The sequence below is a fragment of the Pseudophryne corroboree genome, chromosome 3, assembly GCF_028390025.1.
Source record: "Pseudophryne corroboree isolate aPseCor3 chromosome 3, aPseCor3.hap2, whole genome shotgun sequence".
NCBI lineage: Eukaryota > Metazoa > Chordata > Amphibia > Anura > Myobatrachidae > Pseudophryne > Pseudophryne corroboree.
Window position 1 is genome coordinate 433,650,198 of NC_086446.1, and position 17,828 is coordinate 433,668,025.

Below are 17,828 nucleotides of genomic sequence, written 5' to 3' on the forward strand. Positions count from 1 at the left end.
ACTCGCCTAGCCGAAGCCAAGGCTAACAACATGACCACCTTCCAAGTGAGATATTTCAACTCCACTGTTTTAAGTGGTTCATACCAGTGTGACTTAAGGAAACTTAACACCACGTTAAGGTCCCAAGGCGCCACCGGAGGTACAAAAGGAGGCTGAATATGTAGTACTCCCTTCACAAAAGTCTGTACTTCAGGTAAAGAGGCCAATTCCTTTTGAAAGAAAATGAATAAGGCCAAAATCTGAACTTTAATGGAGCCTTTTAGGCCCAAATTCACTCCAATTTGTAGGAAGTGAAGAAAACGGCCTAGATGGAATTCTTCCGTAGGAGCATTCCTGGCCTCACACCAAGAAACATATTTTCGCCATATTCGGTGATAATGTTTAGACGTCACGTCCTTCCTAGCCTTTATTAGCGTAGGAATGACCTCATCCGGAATACCTTTTTCCGCTAGGATCCGGCGTTCAACCGCCATGCTGTCAAACGCAGCCGCGGTAAGTCTTGGAACAGACCGGGACCTTGTTGTAACAGGTCCTGCCTTAGAGGAAGAGGCCACGGATCTTCTGTGAGCATTTCTTGCAGATCCGGATACCAGGTCCTTCATGGCCAATCTGGAACAATGAGAATTGTTCTCACTCCTCTTCTTATTATCCTTAACACCTTTGGTATGAGAGGAAGAGGAGGAAACACATATACCGACTGGAACACCCACGGTGTCACTAGGGCGTCCACAGCTACCGCCTGAGGGTCTCTTGACCTGGCGCAATACCTTTGTAGCTTTTTGTTGAGACGGGATGCCATCATGTCTATTTGGGGTAGTCCCCACCGACTTGCAATGTGCGCGAAGACTTCCTGATGAAGTCCACACTCTCCCGGATGCAGATCGTGTCTGCTGAGGAAGTCTGCTTCCCAGTTGTCCACTCCCGGAATGAACACTGCTGACAGAGCACTTACATTATTCTCCGCCCAGCTAAGTATTCTGGTGGCTTCTGCCATTGCCACTTTGCTTCTTGTGCCGCCTTGGCGGTTTACATGAGCTACTGCGGTGATGTCTGACTGGATCAGAACTGCTCGATTGCGAAGTAAGATCTCCGCTTGACGTAGGGCGTTGTCTGTGCAGCCACCACAGGAGAGATATCCTGGCTCTGGGAGACAGGGTGATCCTTTGATGCATTTGTAAATGAGACCCGGACCATTTGTCCAGTAGGTCCCATTGAAAAGTCCTCGCATAGAACCTGCCGAAGGGGATGGCCTCGTACGATGCCACCATCTTCCCCAGGACACGGGTGCAGTGAAGCACTGAAACCTTTTTTGGCTTTAATAGGTTCCTGACCAGAGCTATGAGCTCCTGAGCCTTTTCCATCGGAAGAAAAACCTTTTTCTGTTCTGTGTCCAGAATCAGGCCCAAAAAGGTCATACGCGTTGTAGGAACCAGCTGGGACTTCAGAATATTGAGAATCCAGCTGTGCTGTTGAAACGTCCTCACTGACAGTGACACGCTGTCCAGTAACTTCTCTCGAGATCTCGCCTTTATGAGGAGATCGTCCAAGTATGGGATAATTGTGACACCCTGCTTGCGCAGGAGCACCATCATTTCCGCCATTACCTTGGTGAAAGTTCTCGGGGCCGTGGAAAGCCCAAATGGCAACGTCTGAAATTGGTAATGACAGTCCTGTACCGCAAATCTCAGGAACGCCTGGTGAGGAAGAAAAATCGGAACATGAAGGTAAGCATCCTTTATGTCCAGGGAAACCATCCAATCCCCCCCCTCCAGGCTGGCGATGACCGCTCTGAGCGATTCCATCTTGAACTTGAACTTTTTCAAGTACAGGTTCAGGGATTTCAGATTCAAAATGGGTCTGACCGAACCGTCCGGTTTCGGAACCACAAACAGGGTTGAGTAATACCCCTGTCCTTGCTGGAGAAGAGGAACCTTGCCTATCACCTGTTGCAGGTACAATTTTTGAATTGCAGTTAACACTAACTCCCTTTCTGACGGAGAAGCTGGCAGAGCCGATTTGAAAAACCGGCGAGGAGGCATCTCTTCGAATTCCAGCCTGTATTCCTTAGAAACAATCTCTACTGCCCAGGGATCCACCTGTGAGTGAACCCAGACGTGGCTGAAAAATCGAAGACGTGCCCCCACTTGATCTGGCCCCCCCAGGGAAGCCCCAGCGTCATGCGGTGGATTTTGCAGACATAAGGGGGGGACTTCTGCTCCTGGGAACTAGCTGTGTGCAGCTTTTTTCCCTTGCCTTTACCTCTGGCAAGAAAGGACGATCCCCGTACCTTTTTGCTTTTATTTGAACGAAAGGACTGCATTTGGTAATGAGGTGCCTTCTTAGTATGTTGTGGGGGAACATAAGGTAAAAAAATTCGATTTACCAGCCGTAGCAGTAGAGACAAGGTCCGAGAGGCCTTCTCCAAACAACTCCGCCCCCTTGTAAGGCAACGACTCCATATGCCGCTTTGAGTCGGCATCCCCCGTCCACTGTCGGGTCCACAAGAGTCGCCTAGCAGAAATAGACATAGCATTTATTCTGGAGCTTAGTAAACAAATGTCTCTTTGAGCATCCCTCATATATAACGCAGCATCCTTGATATGCTCTAGGGTCATTAGAATGGTATCCTTATCTAGGGTCTCAATCTCCGTAGACAAGGAATCTGTCCATGCTGCGACAGCACTACAAACCCAGGCCGATGCCATAGCCGGCCTAACAATAGTACCAGAATGTGTGTAAATGTACTTCATGGTAACTTCCTGCTTACGATCCGCAGGATCCTTGAGGGTAGCAGTATCATGGGAAGGCAGTGCCACCTTCTTGGATAAGCGTGTCAACGCCTTGTCTACTTTAGGCGAAGATTCCCATCGTATCCTGTCCTTTTGTGGGAAGGGATACGCCATAAGAATCCTTTTGGGAACTTGTAGTCTGCTGTCTGGAGATTCCCAAGCCTTTTCGCACAATTCGCTTAGCTCAAATTAGGACGGAAAGGTGATCTTAGGCTTTTTCTCTTTATACATGTGTACCCTCGTGTCAGGGACAGGGGGTTCCTCAGTAATATGCAAAACCTCTTTAATAGCAATGATCATGTAACGAATACCTTTAGCCACTTTTGGCTGTAATTTTGCATCCTCATAGTCGACACTGGAATCTGAATCCGTGTCGGTATCTGTGTCAGTGATCTGGGATAATGTGCGCTTCTGAGACCCAGAAGGTCCCGGTGCCACTGGGACAGGCATGGTCTGACTACCTGACTGATCCCTAGCCTCAGTCTTGTCTAATCTCTTATGCAATAAAATAAGATTTTACTTACCGATAAATCTATTTCTCGTAGTCCGTAGTGGATGCTGGGGACTCCGTCAGGACCATGGGGGATTAGCGGCTCCGCAGGAGACAGGGCACAAAAATAAAGCTTTAGGATCAGGTGGTGTGCACTGGCTCCTCCCCCTATGACCCTCCTCCAAGCCTCAGTTAGGATACTGTGCCCGGACGAGCGTACACAATAAGGAAGGATTTTGAATCCCGGGTAAGACTCATACCAGCCACACCAATCACACCGTACAACTTGTGATCTGAACCCAGTTAACAGTATGACAAACGTAGGAGCCTCTGAACAGACGGCTCACAACAATAACAACCCGATTTTTTTGTAACAATAACTATGTACAAGTATTGCAGACAATCCGCACTTGGGATGGGCGCCCAGCATCCACTACGGACTACGAGAAATAGATTTATCGGTAAGTAAAATCTTATTTTCTCTGACGTCCTAGTGGATGCTGGGGACTCCGTCAGGACCATGGGGATTATACCAAAGCTCCCAAACGGGCGGGAGAGTGCGGATGACTCTGCAGCACCGAATGAGAGAACTCCAGGTCCTCTTTAGCCAGGGTATCAAATTTGTAGAATTTTACAAACGTGTTCTCCCCCGACCACGTAGCTGCTCGGCAGAGTTGTAATGCTGAGACCCCTCGGGCAGCCGCCCAGGATGAGCCCACCTTCCTTGTGGAATGGGCCTTGACAGATTTAGGCTGTGGCAGGCCTGCCACAGAATGTGCAAGTTGAATTGTGCTACTGTACAAATCCAACGAGCAATCGTCTGCTTAGAAGCAGGAGCACCCAGCTTGTTGGGTGCATACAGTATAAACAGCGAGTCAGATTTTCTGACTCCAGCCGTCCTTGAAATATATATTTTCAATGCCCTGACAACGTCCAGCAACTTGGAATCCTCCAAATCGCTATTAGCCGCAGGCACCACAATAGGCTGGTTCAGGTGAAACGCTGACACCACCTTAGGCAGAAACTGAGGACGCGTCCGCAGTTCTGCCCTGTCCGAATGGAAAATCAGATATGGGCTTTTATACGATAAAGCCGCCAATTCTGACACTCTCCTGGCTGAAGCCAGGGCCAGTAGCATGGTTACTTTCCATGTAAGATATTTCAAATCCACCGATTTGAGTGGCTCAAACCAATGGGACTTGAGAAAATCCAAAACTACATTAAGGTCCCACGGAGCCACTGGGGGCACAACCGGGGGCTGTATATGTAGTACTCCTTTTACAAAAGTCTGGACTTCAGGAACTGAAGCCAATTCTTTCTGGAAGAAAATCGACAGGGCCGAAATTTGAACCTTAATGGACCCCAATTTGAGGCCCATAGACAATCCTGTTTGCAGGAAATGTAGGAATCGACCCAATTGAAATTCCTCCGTGGGGGCCTTCCTGGCCTCACACCACGCAACATATTTTCTCCAAATGCGGTGATAATGTTGTGCAGTCACCTCCTTCCTGGCTTTTACCAGTGTAGGAATGACCTCTTCCGGAATGCCTTTTTCCCTTTAGAATTCGGCGTTCAACCGCCATGCCGTCAAACGCAGCCGCGGTAAGTCTTGGAATAGACACGGTCCCTGCTGAAGCAGGTCCCGTCTTAGAGGTAGAGGCCACGGATCTTCCGTGAGCATCTCCTGAAGTTCCGGGTACCAAGTTCTTCTTGGCCAATCCGGAGCCACGAGTATCGTTCTTACTCCCCTTTGCCGTATAATTCTCAGTACTTTTGGTATGAGAGGCAGAGGAGGAAACACATACACTGACTGGAACACCCACGGTGTTACCAGAGCGTCCACAGCTATTGCCTGAGGGTCTCTTGACCTGGCGCAATACCTGTCCAGTTTTTTGTTGAGGCGAGACGCCATCATATCCACCTTTGGTTTTTCCCAACGGTTCACAATCATGTGGAAAACTTCTGGATGAAGTCCCCACTCTCCCGGGTGTAGATCGTGTCTGCTGAGGAAGTCTGCTTCCCAGTTGTCCACTCCCGGAATGAACACTGCTGACAGTGCTATCACATGATCTTCCGCCCAGCGAAGAATCCTTGCAGCTTCTGCCATTGCTCTCTTGCTTCTTGTGCCGCCCTGTCTGCTTACGTGGGCGACTGCCGTGATGTTGTCCGACTGGATCAACACCGGCTGACCCTGAAGCAGGGGTTTTGCCAGGCTTAGAGCATTGTAAATCGCTCTTAGCTCCAGTATATTTATGTGAAGAGACATCTCCAGGCTTGACCATACTCCCTGGAAGTTTCTTCCCTGTGTGACCGCTCCCCAGCCTCTCAGACTGGCATCCGTGGTCACCAGGACCCAGTCCTGTATGCCGAATCTGCGGCCCTCTAACAGATGAGCACTCTGCAACCACCACAGAAGAGACACCCTTGTCCGTGGCGATAAGGTTATCCGCTGATGCATCTGCAGATGCGATCCGGACCATTTGTCCAGCAGATCCCACTGAAAAGTTCGTGCGTGGAATCTGCCGAATGGAATCGCTTCGTAAGAAGCCACCATCTTTCCCAGGACTCTTGTGCATTGATGCACAGACACTTTCCCTGGTTTTAGGAGGTTCCTGACAAGTTCGGATAACTCCCTGGCTTTCTCCTCCGGAAGAAACACCTTTTTCTGAACCGTGTCCAGAATCATTCCCAGGAACAGCAGACGTGTCGTCGGGGTCAATTGAGATTTTGGAAAATTCAAAATCCACCCGTGCTGTTGCAGCACTACTTGGGTTAGTGCTACTACGTCCCCCAGCTGTTCCCTGGACCTTGCCCTTATCAGGAGATCGTCCAAGTAAGGGATAATTAATACGCCTTTTCTTCGCAGAAGAAACATCATTTCGGCCATTACCTTGGTAAAGACCCGAGGTGCCGTGGACAATCCAAACGGCAGCGTCTGAAACTGATAATGACAGTTTTGCACCACGAACCTGAGGTACCCTTGATGTGAAGGGCAAATTGGGACATGCAGGTAAGCATCCTTGATGTCCAGGGACACCATAAAGTCCCCTTCTTCCAGATTCGCTATCACTGCTCTGAGTGACTCCATCTTGAACTTGAGTTTTTGTATGTACAGGTTCAAAGATTTCAGATTTAGAATAGGTCTTACCGAGCCGTCCGGCTTCGGTACCACAAATAGTGTGGAATAATACCCCTTTCCCTGTTGTAGGAGGGGTACCTTGACTATCACCTGCTGAGAATACAGCTTGTGAATGGCTTCCAATACCGTCGCCCTGTCTGAGGGAGACGTTGGCAGAGCAGACTTTAGGAACCGGCGAGGGGGAGACTTCTCGAATTCCAACCTGTAACCCTGAGATACTATCTGCAGGATCCAGGGGTCCACCTGTGAGTGAGCCCACTGTGCGCTGAAATTCTTGAGTCGACCCCCCACCGCCCCTGAGTCCGCTTGTAAAGCCCCAACGTCATGCTGAGGGCTTTGCAGAAGCCGGGGGGGGCTTCTGCTCCTGGGAAGAAGCTGCTTGGTGCACTCTCTTACCCTTTCCTTTGCCTCGGGGCAAATATGACTGTCCTTTCGCCCGCTTGTTCCTATAGGAACGAAAGGACTGCGGCTGAAAAGACGGTGTCTTTTTCTATTGGGAGGGGACCTGAGGTAAAAAGGTGGATTTCCCGGCTGTTGCCGTGGCCACCAAATCCGATAGACCGACCCCAAATAATTCCTCCCCCTTATACGGCAATACTTCCATATGCCGTTTGGAATCCGCATCACCTGACCATTGTCGCGTCCATAAACGTCTTCTGGCAGATATGGACATCGCACTTACTCTCGATGCCAGAGTGCAAATATCCCTCTGAGCATCTCGCATATAAAGAAAAGCATTCTTTAATTGCTCTAAAGTCAATAAAATACTGTCCCTATCTAGGGTATCAATATTTTCAGTCAGGGAATCCGACCAAACCACCCCAGCACTGCACATCCATGCAGAGGCGATGGCTGGTCGCAGTATAACACCAGTATGAGTGTATATACTTTTCAGGGTAGTTTCCAGCCTCCTATCAGCTGGATCCTTGAGGGCGGCCGTTTCAGGAGACGGTAACGCCACTTGTTTTGATAAGCGTGTGAGCGCCTTATCCACCCTAGGGGGTGTTTCCCAGCGCGCCCTAACCTCTGGCGGGAAAGGATATAATGCCAATAACTTCTTTGAAATTAGCAGTTTTCTATCGGGGTTAACCCACGCTTCATCACACACTTCATTCAATTCGTCTGATTCAGGAAAAACTACAGGTAGTTTTTTCAGACCCCACATAATACCCCTTTTTGTGGTACATGCAGTATCAGAGATATGCAAAGCCTCCTTCATTGCCGTGATCATATAACGTGTGGCCCTACTGGAAAATACGTTTGTTTCTTCACCGTCGACACTAGATTCGGTGTCCGTGTCGACCGACTGAGGTAAAGGGCGTTTTACAGCCCCTGACGGTGTCTGAGACGCCTGTACAGGTACTAACTGGTTTGCTGGCCGTCTCATGTCGTCAACTGATTTTTGTAATGTGCTGACATTATCACGTAATTCCATAAACAAAGCCATCCATACCGGTGTCGACTCCCTAGGGGGTGACATCACCATTACCGGCAATTGCTCCGCCTCCACACCAACATCGTCCTCATACATGTCGACACACACGTACCGACACACAGCAGACACACAGGGAATGCTCTTATCGAAGACAGGACCCCACTAGCCCTTTGGGGAGACAGAGGGAGAGTTTGCCAGCACACACCCAAGCGCTATAAATATATAGGAACAACCCTATAGAAGTGTTGTCTCCCTTATAGCAGCTTAATATATCAAAAAACGCCAAAAAAGTGCCCCCCCCCTCTCTGTTTTACCCTGTTTCTGTAGTGCAGTGCAGGGGAGAGTCCTGGGAGCCTTCCTCGCAGCGGAGCTGAGCAGGAAAATGGCGCTGTGTGCTGAGGAGATAGGCCCCGCCCCCTATTTCGGCGGGCTCTTCTCCGGTGTTTGTGAGACCTGGCAGGGGTTAAATACATCCATATAGCCCCAGGGGCTATATGTGATGTATTTTTTTTAGCCAGAACAAGGTATTCTCATTGCTGCCCAGGGCGCCCCCCGCAGCGCCCTGCACCCTCCGTGACCGCTGGTGTGAAGTGTGTGACAACAATGGCGCACAGCTGCAGTGCTGTGCGCTACCTCATGAAGACTGAAAAGTCTTCTGCCGCCGGTTTCTGGACCTCTTCACTTTTCGGCATCTGCAAGGGGGTCGGCGGCGCGGCTCCGGGACCGGACTCCATGGCTGGGCCTGTGTTCGATCCCTCTGGAGCTAATGGTGTCCAGTAGCCTAAGAAGCCAATCCATCCTGCACGCAGGTGAGTTCACTTCTTCTCCCCTAAGTCCCTCGTTGCAGTGAGCCTGTTGCCAGCAGGACTCACTGTAAAATAAAAAACCTAAAAACTTTTTCTAAGCAGCTCTTTAGGAGAGCCACCTAGATTGCACCCTGCTCGGACGGGCACAAAAACCTAACTGAGGCTTGGAGGAGGGTCATAGGGGGAGGAGCCAGTGCACACCACCTGATCCTAAAGCTTTATTTTTGTGCCCTGTCTCCTGCGGAGCCGCTAATCCCCCATGGTCCTGACGGAGTCCCCAGCATCCACTAGGACGTCAGAGAAATTTACATTAGCATTCAAGACATTCCACATATCCATCCAGTCCGGTGTCGGCGTTGCCGATGGCGACCTGACAATCATGCACTCCCCCTCCTCCTTAGGCGAGCCTTCATCGTCAAACATGTCGACACGCGCGTACCGTCACACTCCACACACACAGGGAAACTCTTTTCTGAAGACAGGTTCCCCTTTAGGCCCTTTGGAGAGAGAGAGAGAGAGAGAGAGTATGCCAGCACACACCCCAGCACTATATGACCCCAGAGAAAAACACAATGTTTACCCAGTAGCGCTGCTGTAATGTATAATCGCCAATTATGTGCCCCCCCTCTACTTTAAAACCCTCTTTCACCATGTGTCAAGCAGGGGAGAGTCCGGGGAGCTTCCTCTCAGCGGTGCTGTGGAGAGAAAATGGCGCTGGTGAGTGCGGTGGGCTTCTGTCCCGCTCAAACTTAATAAAATATGGCGGGGGCTCTTTTATATACATGTACAGTGCCCACCTGTACATGTATATAGTCATTTGCCATAGGAGAGGTATTCTATTGCTGCCCAGGGCGCCCCCCCTGCGCCCTTACAGTGACCGGAGTGTGGGAGGTGTATGGGAGCAATGACGCACAGCTGCAGTGCTGTGCGTTACCTCAATGAAGCACCCGAGGGCTTCTGCCGCCTCAGTAGTCTTCTTTCTTCCGGCTCTGTGAGGAGAACGGCGGCGCGGCTCTGGGATGAACGCCCAGGACGAACCTGTGTTCCACTCCCTCTGGAGCTAATGGTGTCCAGTAGCCGAGAAGCAGAGCCTATCATTTAAGTAGGTCTGCTCCTCTCTCCTCAGTCCCTCGATGCAGGGAGTCTGTTGCCAGCAGAGCTCCCTGAAAATAAGAAAAAAACCTAACAAAATGCTTTCTTAGCAGGAAACTCAGGAGAGCTCCCTGCAGTGCACCCATCTTCCTCTGGGCACAGTCTAAAACTGAGGTCTGGAGGAGGGGCATAGAGGGAGGAGCCAGTGCACACCCAGAGTCTAAAGTCTTTCTTAAAGTGCCCATGTCTCCTGCCGAGCCAGTCTATTCCCCATGGTCCTTACGGAGTTCCAGCATCCTCTAGGACGTTAGAGAAATTTGTTTTATTACAGGATTTAGCAAAACATTCACACTTATTATTACTCACCACAAAGACAGTTATAGGTCTATAAAATACTTTTGGGGTATTTGACATACATACTTACCTGGTATATGTGTATACATACATGATAGACATATATTTATACCCCTCATATTTTAATGAGAATATTAAAGGTTACGTTTTAATATAATCATATCAATGTAATATCATTTAATCTAAAAAAAAGAGTGCTCCAAAACGGCAATCCCTCTCTCTTTTTTTTGGCAACTGCCGATCTTTGTTTACGAGGTATAATTTGTGATTGTTGGAGCACCTCCAGCCCTGGAATAATAAAATCCCTATTTATGATAGGAAATATGTTATATAGCTGGTTCTACAGTATGCAATAGGAACCAACTATTGGGTCTCGGTGCAGGATATACTACATTACTACAAATTTCATTCCAAGCAGTAAGTCAGCTTGGACAGATAATTGTATAGTGTGTACCTGGCTTTACCCATTGCTATAGCATTTATACATATCATCATCCTTTATTTATAAAGCACCACATCAGGTATATACACACAGTAACTATAAAACGTGACATCAGTGGTGCAGTTTATGTAAAATGACATATAGTTGGACAATACATGTAAAAAAAAAAAAAAATTTTTTACAAACTCCAACTGTGCCCTCATACACAGTCATAAGCTGCTCTAAGTTCATATAGCATCTTTTTGTATGATTGTGCAACTGTATACAACAACCCCCCTTTGCGAGATTGCAATGATTACTTTGATATGAAACGCTTCTAAGTCTGTGTGCAACAATGTCAGACTCTGTATGTGAAGCACAACTGAACTTCCCATGAAAATAAATCTGCAACATCACAGCATTTTCTATACATGTACAAGTGTTACATCTCTAATCAGTGCAGTTTCGTGAAGCTGTTTTATCACATTGCGCTCAAGACACATTGGAGTGAAAAAGATGCGCAGCCCAAGCCAAGGAGCATGGGACCTGACATGCAGAGAAGGGATTGGTGCAACTGCAGCAATAGTGTAGTGTATGAGGACACATCTGTAGGTAGAACGTGCACTAGAAAACAAGAGTAAGGAAATCCGTTGTTTTTTTTGATAGTCAAGTGGAGGAGAGTTATTGGAAGGGGAATTCCGATCAGAACGCAATGAACCTGCACCCACCCAACAGTATGTGAATGACTATTCTCTGTAAAACAACTGGGATAGACAAACTGATCAGTGGTATCTAGCAATGTAGTTTTGATGTGTGACATTTACATATCGGGGTAAGAAGTGCTGACTGCAATGGCTGCTTTTTTTTTTTTTATTCCTTTCGTGCTTCATCTTGGGACTTCGTATGTGTCTAAAACTAATTCCTATACATCCCAGCATATAGTACAGAGAGTGGTATTTTCATTGCCTCGGTGGTGCAAATAAGGTACAAAATGTAAAAGGAAGATATGGTAAGATACTATTCTTGGAGCATCTTAGAAGGGCCAGGGGTTTCGCTGCGCACAGACGCTAAGTGTACGAAGACACATCTATACAGATATTTTCTTGAATTGAGACCAAATAGCTTTCCATCACAGTATGTGTCCATCTGTATATAGGCACAAGTACTCTGGCATGCACTGTAAGTGCATATGAGCAAACTGTTCTGAATATCATACAAATAGCACAACAGATACTAGTACCTGTATCACTTTTCTGTTCAGGTAAACACCGCTGGACACTGTGGACCAGATTAGGATATAACGCTGCATGAAAACTATCAGAACAGCATACAGAATTCATAAGAGTTGGGGATTTAGGTGGCTGATATAAATCCTCATCAGTCCTAGATTGAAAAAATAAATAGTAATGTATGTGATGTGCAGCAATTGGAGATGCCAGGGCTTCAAAAGAAAACCGAAGGCACCCAAACTCAATATGCTGACCACAAGAATATGCCCAAATATTATTTACTGGGCACAAAACCATAACTCCATTCACAACAGTGGGGAGTTTATTTAGTTATCTTCTGTTACTTACAGGTAATGCTCAATACAGGACTCTTCCTACAATACAAAGACAATGGCTGCTGCCACGAGAGAGTGCCCATAGATCTGTACAGTGTTGCACGATATAGTGACACTATAAAGACAATAATGAAAATGCTGTACCGCCGCCAATGTACACTGTACTTATTACTAACGCAGTCACATTACCAAAGTATTAAAGCTAAATCTATTTGAGCTTCTTATAAACCTATCCACCAGAAAAAAAAAAAAATGCCCACAAAAAGCGTAAGATTTTAAACATCAAGAATGTATTTGATCTCTCTAAGAAAATCCTCACACCAGCAGAGTTATCCCTGCTAAGCAAGGGCTTAAAATTTGCTCCTGAGGAGAGACCTAATCTCTTTACGCTTGTCGTGGACTTAAACAGATTTGTACGCACCTTGAGTAGAAAAAGATATTTTATAAAAAAAATCATTAAATAAACAGGGACTAACAGGGTTACCCATTTGTCTAGATAGGCAGGGTGAGGATTCCCTGAAGATTCTTGAATCACTTTTTAGTGAGAATGGAGAGATAGAGACCGCTACGAGTAGTAATCAAGTAAAAAGATTCTATGATATCAATAAAGTGGATTCTAAGAAATTTAAAGTACCGTCTGAATTCTATCCACTTCAGCACAGAGGCCCCTATATTGAAGGTTTTTATACCACCACCATGAGAGAGTAAAGAGATTTATGCTCGAAACAAGATAAACTGGCTCTGAGGGATAATCTCTCAAGATCCGAAAGAGTGGCACTAAAAAAAACTTATAGATGATAAAGAAATCACCATTAAGCAAGCCGACAAAGGCGGAGGCCTGGTGATTCAGGATCTTGAGGACTATCTCTCTGAAGCCTATAAACAATTGAATGATGAAACCTTCTATAAAGAAATCTTGAGAGATCCAACAAGCCAATACCAGAGTGAACTTAGGTCTTTATTAGAAATAGCACTGGATGATGGTAGTATTAATAAAGAGACATTTCTATTTCTTATGACTAAATATCCGGTCATATCTATTTATTATCATCTGCCCAAGGTGCATAAGTCTATGATTTCACCACCTGGATGCCCTATAATATCAGGGGTAGGATCTTTGCCATCCAACCTGTCCGCTTTCTTAGAAGCACATCTTCAAAAATACGTTCAAGTTCTACCCTCTTATATATTAGAGACACTACACACTTTTTACAGAAACTGGATAGTATAGACTGGAAGGATTCCTATATACTATTAACATACGATGTTGAATCTCTCTACACGAACATAGCGCATGAGTTAGGTCTTCTGGCAGTAAATCATTATTTATATTACGACAGAGGTGAATGGTTGTTTTCGCACTTTTATTTTAACAGCGATCAGGTTCATTTTAGAGCACAATTATTTTTCTTTTGATTCACAATTTTATTTACAGACTAAAGGTACCGTCATGGGGACCAGGTTCGCGCCGAGTTTTGCCAACCTTTTCTTAGGTTGGTTTGAAGAACATGCCATATGGGGTGGCAACCTCGGCACGGGCCTGGTCCTCTATGGGAGGTACATTGATGATTTATTTTTCGTTTGGGATGAGGATTTTTCACCTTTTTCACAGCTCACCTGTCTTTTGAATTCCAACACAATAGGTCTAAAATTCACCAATAGTTCGAGTAAAGAATCTATTAATTTTCTTGATATTACAGTTACCATTTTGAATAAAAAGATTGTCACTTCCACATTCGTCAAAGATGTTGACTGTAATAATTATTTACATTTCAGAAGTAGTCATTACAAACCATGGAAATTGAACATACCGAAGGGACAATTTCAGCGGCTTCGCCGCAACTGTTCCACTGAAGAGTTATTCAGTGAACAAGCAGAAATCATGTATGCTGCATTTGTTAGACAAGGGTATCCTACTCATATTTTAGATAAAGCTCTCAAAGAAACTCATCTTAAATCTAGGACCTCATTGATTCATCCTGAAAAATGCGTGGTAAAATCTGAATTTACAAGGGGAACTGATGATAGATCAGTGTCCTTTGTTACTCAGTACAATACAGCTGCCAGTCATATCAAGAGGATTATCACAAAAAACTCGGCTATTCTTAAGTCAGATAAACTTTTAGAAACAACACTGACAGGTAGAAATCTAGTGGTCTTTAGAAAGGCTAACACTCTTAAACAAAAATTAGCCCCCAGTTTATTTATAAGAAAATCCAAGGGTGCTGCAGAGAGTCTGTTTTCTTTACCGCCGAAACCAAACGGCTTTTTCAAATGTGGGAAGGATAGATGTGTTACTTGCCTTTTTTCTGTAAATAAATGCACAAAAATCAAATCCTTTAGTAGATCAGAAGAATTTGAGATCAAGGGTTTCATTAACTGCAGGACGAATTTTGTTATTTATGTTATCCAGTGCAAATGTGGATTACAGTATGTGGGCCGGACTACCCGCCCACTTCATGAAAGGTTTATGGAACACAAGAGAAACATCTTGAAGAATATTAAAACACGTAGCTTATCCAACCATGTTTCTATTTGTCAAAAGGGAAATTTGAAAGGTCTTACTATTAGAGCCGTGGAACACATCAAATTAACTAGAAGAGGGGCGGATAGATACAGAAGGCTTTGCATGCGCAAAGCCTTCTGGATCTTTCAATTACATACCCTGAGTCCACACGGTCTTAATGACACGGTGGAGCTCAATTCCATTTAACTAGTCCATGGGTTCTTTGTTTATTGTACTCCACATTAGTTTAGAATGAGGATACTTTTTGTTCCCAGTGGATTTAGGACCAACTCTTAATGAGAAGTATGTTCAATATTTGCATTGGTGGGTGTGCTGTTATCCCCACTCTGCAGTTCTGATGAGTTTAAATATATCTCTCATTTCTAGCTCTGTGGTGGATTTGCCCACCTGCCTTTTTTCTCTCAGCTCTAGTAGTATTTCCCCATAAGTTTATCCTCAGGATTGAGTGGCCCCTTTGTTTTAAGCTTTTCCCATCATTATATACAGTAGACTATTTGATCTAAATTTCTGTGAATATTAATTTGGTGACTAATATTACTGCTTTGAGCCTATTGTATTTCATACTAGTTGCATTTTTAGGAGTATTCCATTCCAGTATTATTGCTTTTGGAAACAATTTGTTCCAGCAATCTTGTATACTTATACTAAAGAAATGTATGTTCTGTACATATTTACAGAAATGGAAGTGTGTGTAGAGTTTCTAGAGACTGTGTAATTTGCGGTCTGGGGTATATATACACTTCCATAATATTATCCATGTACTGAGAAATTATTGTAACTATATATATACTATTACATGTTTTCTTGCTGTCTCCTCTTACCAAAAATATAAGTATTACCAAAAATATAAGTATAATCAGAAATAGAAATCTAATAATATTAATTAATGCCAATATTAACAATATAAATACTTTAAGCACTATAAAAACACGTTTAATACATTTCTGAAAACAACACCAATAGGTTTTGTGTATAAGTGCTTTGTATACGCTCTCTCAAACACCACAATAAAATGGGTATGAGTAAATGTTTTTCATTACAAGTGTAAAGATTTTAAGTACTCTGTTCCCTTCTATTTCTGAATGTGGATAGAATGTGGATCATCTATACACCTGGTTTTGTTTAATTATAATGAATGGACCTTTCAGGTGATTGCACTTTAATTAGCTCCTGGTCTCTATAAGAACTGAGGCTAGGAAGGAAATGATTATTCTTTCCCTCTGAAGAAACAACCAGTGCCTTTTGGTTGAGAAACGCGTCAGGGTTCAGGCTTCGGGACTCCTGTAGCTGCCACGGATATCATCTGTTACCGCACTGCATCGCACCGCACTGAGATCTTGGATTCTAAGCCACCTGCAAGTGGCCTCCTTTGCTAAACGGGGGCCGTGGCCGACATCCACCCGCCTCGAGTGAGCAGCGTAACCAGCCAGCGCACGGGGACGCCCAGCGCCGCCAGTCTCATACTCACTTGGAAGCGGTTAGCATTTATCATTACCGCAATACCAACATATGGAGAGCGGCTGATGGAGCTGCTGCAGTGCTGAGCATTTTTTCTGCCCCACTGAGCGTATTAACTGTTGCCAATAAACTTGGAAACTAACTGTACAGCTAATGATATAAGAACAAGTTCATACTTATGTGCTTAATGGTCATCTGGAATTCCTTAAGGAACTTTGAGCAACAATAGTTCTAAAGAAGCAGCTATATTTAATAATTTCCGAGTATGGGACTTATTGCAATGCATTGCTAAAAGATAAAGAAATATCCACTTGAGCATATAATCCCATATGTGCCTAGCTTCTTAGGATAATATCGTGGAATCAGTAAGGAGTGTCCTGTTTTCTCTAACGTCCTAGAGGATGCTGGGGACTCCGTAAGGACCATGGGGAATGGACGGGCTCCGCAGGAGATGGGGCACTTTAAGAAAGCTTTGGATTCTGGGTGTGCACTGGCTCCTCCCTCTATGTCCCTCCTCCAGGCCTCAGTTTTACACTGTGTCCAGAGGATGAAGGGCGCACTGCAGGGAGCTCTCTTGAGTTCTTTGCTACAGAAAGCATTTTTGTTTGGATTTTTACTTTTTTCACAGGGAGCACTGCTGGCAACAGGCTCCCTGCATCGAGGGACTGAGGAGAGAGGGGCAGACCTACTTAACTGATAGGATCTGCTTCCTCGGCTACTGGACACCATTAGCTTCAGAGGGGGTGAACACAGGTTCGTCCTGGGCGTCCACCCCCGGAGCTACGCCGCCGTTCTCCTCACAGAGCCAGAATAACAGAAGCAAGAAGACGTCTCAGGCGGCAGAAGCCTTCAGCTTCACAGAGGTAACGCACAGCACTGCAGCTGTGCGTCATTGCTCCACATCACCTCACACACTCCGGTCACTGTATGGGTGCAGGGCGCAGGGGGGGGGGCGCCCTGGGCAGCAATAATAACACCTGTTAGATGGCAAATGGGTATATACATGTACAGCTGGGCACTGTACATGTATATAATTGAGCCCCCGCCATTTTACACGATTTTGAGCGGGACAGAAGCCCGCCGCTGAGGGGCGGGGCTTCTCCCTCAGCACTCACCAGCGCCATTTCTCTCTCCACAGAACGCTGAGAGGAAGCTCCCAGGACTCTCCCCTGCTTACACACGGTGAAGGGAGTTTAAAAAGAGAGGGGGGGGGAGCACATACTTGGCGGATGAAGTATAATACAGCGCTGCTGGGGAAAAGCATTCTGTGTTGGTCTCCAGGTTGTTGCGCTGGGGTGTGTGCTGGCATACTCTCTCTCTGTCTCTCCAAAGGGCTTTTCAGGGGATACGGTCTTCAGAAAAAGTTTCCCTGGGTGTGTGCAGTGTGTCGGTATGCGTGTGTCGACATGTTTGATGAGGAAAGCTCGCTTAATGTGGAGGGGGAGTGCTTGAATGTCAGGTCGCCGTCGGCAACGCCGACACCGGACTGGGTGGATATGCTGAATGTCTTGAATGCAAATGTAAATCGCCTGCATAAAAGATTAGACAAAGCTGAAGCTAGGGATCAGTCAGGTAGCCAGTCCGTGCCTGTTCCTGTGGTGCCAGGACCTTCAGGGTCTCAAAAGCGCCCCATATCCCAGGTCGCTGACACAGATAGCGACACAGATACTGACTCTAGTGTCGACTATGAGGATGCAAAATTACAGCCGAAGGTGGCAAAAGGTATTAGGGTACATGATTATTGCCATAAAAG